Source organism: Benincasa hispida, unplaced genomic scaffold (assembly GCF_009727055.1).
Source record: "Benincasa hispida cultivar B227 unplaced genomic scaffold, ASM972705v1 Contig514, whole genome shotgun sequence".
In the NCBI taxonomy this organism is placed as follows: Eukaryota; Viridiplantae; Streptophyta; class Magnoliopsida; order Cucurbitales; family Cucurbitaceae; genus Benincasa; species Benincasa hispida.
Genome location: NW_024064894.1, coordinates 91,915 through 97,939, shown reverse-complemented (window position 1 = coordinate 97,939; position 6,025 = coordinate 91,915). Strand labels below are relative to the sequence as shown.

At 38.4% G+C, this 6,025-nt stretch overlaps 1 non-coding gene across 1 annotated transcript; it reads right to left on the bottom strand.

The window, feature by feature from the left end:
- Positions 1-5,568: 5,568 nt before the first annotated feature.
- Positions 5,569-5,675, bottom strand: LOC120069626. Its single transcript, XR_005479607.1, has one exon. It is a non-coding gene; the product is annotated as a small nucleolar RNA R71 (small nucleolar RNA).
- Between the last annotated feature and the right edge of the window lie 350 nt (positions 5,676-6,025).

The following is a 6,025-nucleotide window of genomic DNA, read 5'->3' as shown; positions in this document are numbered from 1 at the left end:
TGACCCAACCCGAAGATACAAGTGTTGGGTTGGGTTGGAACCCTTGCACAAAACTAACAAGATTGAGATTTGACCAATTCGACTTTTTCGGGCTGATCCAAAAAAAAAACCTCTAATCCTCAGCCCCAAATTGATGTACTTAAAAAAAAAAAAAATAATTGAGTTCAATGTTATTAAATACAATACATTGTGTAATCAATTTGGTTGGATGAGGTTTGTCCTCTCCTTTCTTTTCTTGTTCTTTTTCTATGGTTGACTTTATATTTTTAATAAAAATTAAATGTCTTTAATTTTAGGCTAAAGTTCCATGAAATTAATAATTTAGTTCATGTATTTTCAAGTGGGACATCTACAAGATTAGAAAAATGCATTCTTAAATTTGTAACAAAATTTTGGAATTTGAAAGTATGGCAAACAAACGTTAAATATGATTTTTTTTTTTTTTTTCATTTTTACCCTCAACTAGTGTATCAAATTTATATCAATAATATATATACACTTTAAATTTAATATATATAGTAATTAGTATATTAGTTGAACTAATATACCCATTACAAATTATATCAATTATATAATTGATTTTTCAAATTTACCTTTCATATATCAAATTTATCTATGACTAATCGTGCATTTATTAGTATTTGTGTACTTAATTTGAGTTGTTATTCGTTTGCTTTAGAATATTATTATTATTTTTTTTTTGTACATTAGCATCACATTATCATCAATTAATTATGGTTCAATTAATTTTGTTGGAAACTATTCTAAATAAATGTCGACAAACTATTGATACACTAATGTTATGTACACTTTAAATTGAATTTAATAGGTGTTGATATACTACTAATATAATTGCAAATGTATTGTTAAGTACTTATATACTAAAGATACACAAATGCTATACTTGAAATGAATTTTGAATTAATGTTGATATATTATTAGTACACTAATATTGTACTTGAAACTTTCTTTAGAATGAATCTTGATATACTATTAATACACTAATGATATACTTAAAATTAGTTTTTAATGAGCATTCATATATTGTTGATACACTAATGTTATACTTTAAATGAACATTGTGTGAGTGAGAGCGGAGAGGCATTGATAATTGTGAAACCTGTATTTCAATTTCCCTACTTAAGTAGGTGATTAAGGGAATTAACTAAGTGGAAGTTAAATCCTATGTTGAAGAGAATGAAATTTCTAAGTGTTTAAATAGATGTGATTAGTAGCTTTGAGATAAGCCTTAACTAGTGAAAATTTGGCTAAGTGTGAAGTCAAAAGAAACCATGCGTTTGTGAGGTTGGACGTATGTTGGCCAAGGCGTTGGCAAGAGGCATTGCCCAAGTTGTTCATGCATTGAGATTGGGTGAGCAAGAGGGGAGAGAGCGAGAGAAGCTTGAGCGCAAGGCGCTAGGAAAGCGACCGTATAGCTTTGAGGCGATGTTGAGGAATGCGCTAGACGATCGTGTAACTGCGCGCGGTGTTAAGCGATGTAAAGAGATACGCTATGTGATAGCACTATACGATAGCGTTAAGCATTGAGCGGGCACTAGACGATAAGCTGAGCACTAGACGATGCGCGGGCGATGGGCGATAGACTACACGATGAGCATGAGCACTAAACGATAGGCCAAGCGCTAGATGATAGGCATGTGTGATAGACGCAGACGCTAGGCAATGGTATTACATGATAAGTAGACGTGTTAGACGATAGGCAGATGCGTTAGACGATAAGGCGTCGGTGCTAAACAATGGAGCTAAACGATGGGGGCAGTAGCTAGGCTATGCGCAAGATCATTGAGAGCGAGATGTTTACTAAACGATTGAGCTAAACGATGATATGCAGGAGCTGCACGATGGACTAAACGATGGAGTGGTATTGAGACTTGCGTTACGTAAGGCTGATAAGCTCATCCGAACAAATGGCTGTACCGAGAGAAGTTTGAGCTTGAGTTAGTAGAAGCTGGATGAATAAAGATTCATGCAAAGAGAGTCTTATGCATGAGGAAGACAACTCAAGTGGGTAAGTGGCATAAGAGTAGGTGAATGGAAAAGGAAGTAGATGGTGGCAAAACATGGTGCAAACACTTCAAGAGTAAGAGGTCTCTTGCTTTGGAGGCCTTAAAAGATGAGAAGGATAATTTCTTTTAGCCTATAAATACCACCACAAGATGTCTCTTCAACTCATAAGCCAAATCTTCTTCAAAGAGCGTAAGGAAGATTGTTAGAAAGTGGATTTGAAGGAGACCACGCGTTGATCATGAAGGGCATGTGTCGGTCATGAAGTTCCAAGAGAATGAGATGTTGTCAGACAGTGAGATCTGAAAGTAGCATCAACTTGGGACGAGAATTTCTCCTACAAAACTCGTGTGTTTGGAGTGATTTCAAAGCTACCTGAAAGATCTGAGAGTTTAGTTCTCATGGTTGGGCTTCCGAAGAAGAAGCTCTAAGGAATCAGCTGAAGAGTAAGGAAAAGACAAAAAGGTCGAGCTGTCGGGTAAGCTTGGGTCAGTCTTGATGTTTTGAGAATTCTGGCCAAACCACAAGAAGTTCTGAGCTAATATTTTAAGGTAAGATTTCTGAGACATTCTAAAGCAGGTTTATAGAAGGAAGTATCTCGAAATAAGACTTATAATTATGAGTAATCTGGGCTTTATGTTGAATATAGATCTTAGGGTTCAAAAGGGAGCCCGAAGTGATCAAAGAACTTCTAGAAAGGAAGATTCCTACCATACCGAGGTGAGTGGTATGTCCTTTAAGTCTTAAGCATATATTTTAGATTAAATTGTATATGCTTATGTTATGAATGAGTAAATATCATGAAAATAAGAATATATGATCGGAATGGTCAGGGGGTCAATAGACCTAGTTCCTGAGCCCGAATGGAACCTCACGGGATGGTCAGGGGACTGAGAGGTCTGGTTCTTGAGCCTGTGGGAGGAACCTCGTATGGAATGGTCAGAGGGCCGATAGGCCTCGCTTCTGAGCCCACAAGCAGGGAGCTATGTGCACATAGGGAATAAAGGGAATACAAAAGAGTAAGCGTTTATAATTAGTAACAGTTAACTATCTACCATACATATAAGTTAAGACCAGACTTATTCAAAGCTGAGGTTTGAGTACTAACCTTGTATATATATGATATGCTTGTTATTATGAGTTGAAATAGACTCTAGAAGTTACTTACCACTCATTGAGCTTTGTAAAGCTCATCATTTTTTTTCATGTTTTCTTTCCATGTAGCGAAAGGTGAGGAGTTCTAGGGTGTTGCTAAGGTCAAGGTCTATCATAGCCATAGTTACACTTTCGGGGTTCGAAGAGTTGTTGTTGTAAACTTTGTATCTCACACTTCCGGGGTTCTAAGAGTTGTTGTTGTAAACTTTGTATCTAAGTCTTGGAGTTGTATAAACATTACACTGATATAATAAAATGGGTCTACTAATAACGGGCAGAAATGCACGTTATTACAACACAAAGATGTAAAACAATGTAGGATTGCGACGGTAAAAATATTTAAAATCGTGTCCAAAAACATTAAGTTGAGAACATTACGATAGCATGCGCCCATCGCATTAAAGTAGCTAATTTACGTATTTTGTGCAGGAAAATGCGTTGGTGCAAGGCAGAATTGCGATACAAGGAATTCAGTGTCCGAGCGCATTAGAAGATGCGACCGTAAAGCTATACGATTGTATGCATTCACGAAGATCTGCTCAATAAGGTGGCTGCATAGAGACGGAGCATCAAGGTGAAAGCTTAATAAATCATGATAGGACAGAAAGCTGATGACGGTCGAATCTGAATTTAGTTGACAAGCCGTTAACGATACACTGTAGCAAGTACACTCAACTTTTCGGTGATAATTAATCGGCGCATTAGATAGAGATTTAATGACATCCCATCAGTGCAATCATTTGAGAGAAAAGCTTCTTCACCTTGATCTCTACAAATACCGAAGGCCACCATCGAGAAAAGGGCTTAGCCATATAAAGAATTGCTACCAGGCTCCCTATCCTTACTTCTCGTTGTCATTCTGTATTTTGATATCATTTATAGAATGGAACTTGCATCTTTACATCTGTTCATTCTCTTTACACTATGCATGAGTAACTAAACTTCCGAATGGGTTGAGAAGCACTTAGCTACCATGATCTAAAATCTTCTTTTTATGCGATCATTTTTTCTTATGTATGCGTCCATCACCCCTTTAGAGATACTCGAGAGAGAGAGTCTAAAGAAAGAACCTAGACTTGAGAGAGCTAGGTTAGAATCTAGGCTTGAGAAAGTTAGATTAGAACCGCGTAAGCAAGAGTTAGAGACTTAAAGATAAGCTCTATTTGCTAATATGTATCACATGCACCCTAGAAATAGGTTATGGTAGTATGCGGTCGCCTTGTGTATGTGTGTGTCATTCATCATCGCATAGACAAGAATAGAGGCTTACACGTAAATCCTATAGACATCATCGTATACATCGCATGTGTCCTAAAACTAGGAGCTATAGCATTTGCATTGAGAGATGACCTGTTGTTGTATGTGTGTTGCATGATCATATAATGTGAATGCAATCTTAGGAAGTGTTAGCTAAATCCCTTCTCAACCCGTTCCCCGACATACTCATTGTAACTTTCGTTGTTATTAACTCTTTTCTCAATTCCGGCGCATAGAATCTATACCTTAAACAAACATACCAACCAACTCATTGTTTTATTTGTCACCGCAAAGAAAGTCTGAAATCATCGTCGCATACTGTCTCCATAGTCCCTGTGTTCGACCATAGGCTTACCAGGTAACCTAGTAGGATTTATACTTGGATTTTGCTAGGAAAACTTGCATGCACAACGCATACACCACCATCGCAATATACACCATTATTTCATCATATTCACAACGCATCAAGTTTTTGGCGCTGTTGCTGGGGACTACGGTAGTACATATTGTGTCAATGGTAACTTTTTTATTTTCTTTGCAAACTTCCCATCTCTGTGCACTGCCTCTCCTATGGTAAAGGAAGAAGCGGCCGTCATATGAGCGAAGGACAAGTTTCTGAGCCTAAATACAACCCAAAAAAGAAGAAGAAATAACCGCCAACGACAACAAGAGAAAGATCCCAACATGGCGGAGCAATCATAAGATCGAGCACCAAATGCAAATAATATCATGGCGAACCCCATTCTCTTGGCGAACGACCGCAATAGGCTCATACGAGACTATGCGTCGCCCAACCTTTATGATTTCTCAATAGGGATCATGAGGCCAGCTCTGGACAGATTAAGGTTTGAGATGCAGCCGGTGATGCTGCAGATGATTCAAACTGCTGAACAGTTTGGCGGTAGGCGTGGCGAGGATCCGCACGCCCACCTCTGGAGTTTTATTGAAATCTAAAATACGTTTATGTTCCCAAACATCTCCACTGAGGAGGTTCGACTAACGTTGTTCCCATTTTTGTTGTGTGACTAAGCATGGAAATGGGCTTATTCTCTCGAACCAGGGGAAATTATATCGTGGGAACGGATAGTGAAAAAGTTCATGAAGAAGTACTTCCCCTCGACAGAAAACGTCAAAATGAGGAAGTTGATTACTAATTTTAAACAAGATATCGATGAATCGCTCAGTGACACCTGGGCGAGGTTTAAGCGACTGGTGCGAGATTGCCCGCACAATGGCTTACCAAATTGTCGATGAATGGAAATTTTTTACCACGGTTTAAACCCTGTATCGCAGACGGCTGCCAATGCGGCAGTAGCTGGAGGTCTGCTCGAAAAAACTTACTACGAGGCTAAGAATATACTTGATCGCATTTCAAAGAATCATGAAGACTTGAGAGAAAGCGATCAACGACTGAGAATTAAAAACAGTGATGCAAGCAATGGGACCATCGCAATCAACAGCCCATGAACACATAAGAGGCAGGTCAACGCAATCGATCAAACGAGCGCAAGTTGTGTCATTTGCGAAGAAGGCCATCCAATGGAGAATGGCTGAGGAACCCATAGTCTGTTTATTTCGTGAAGAATAT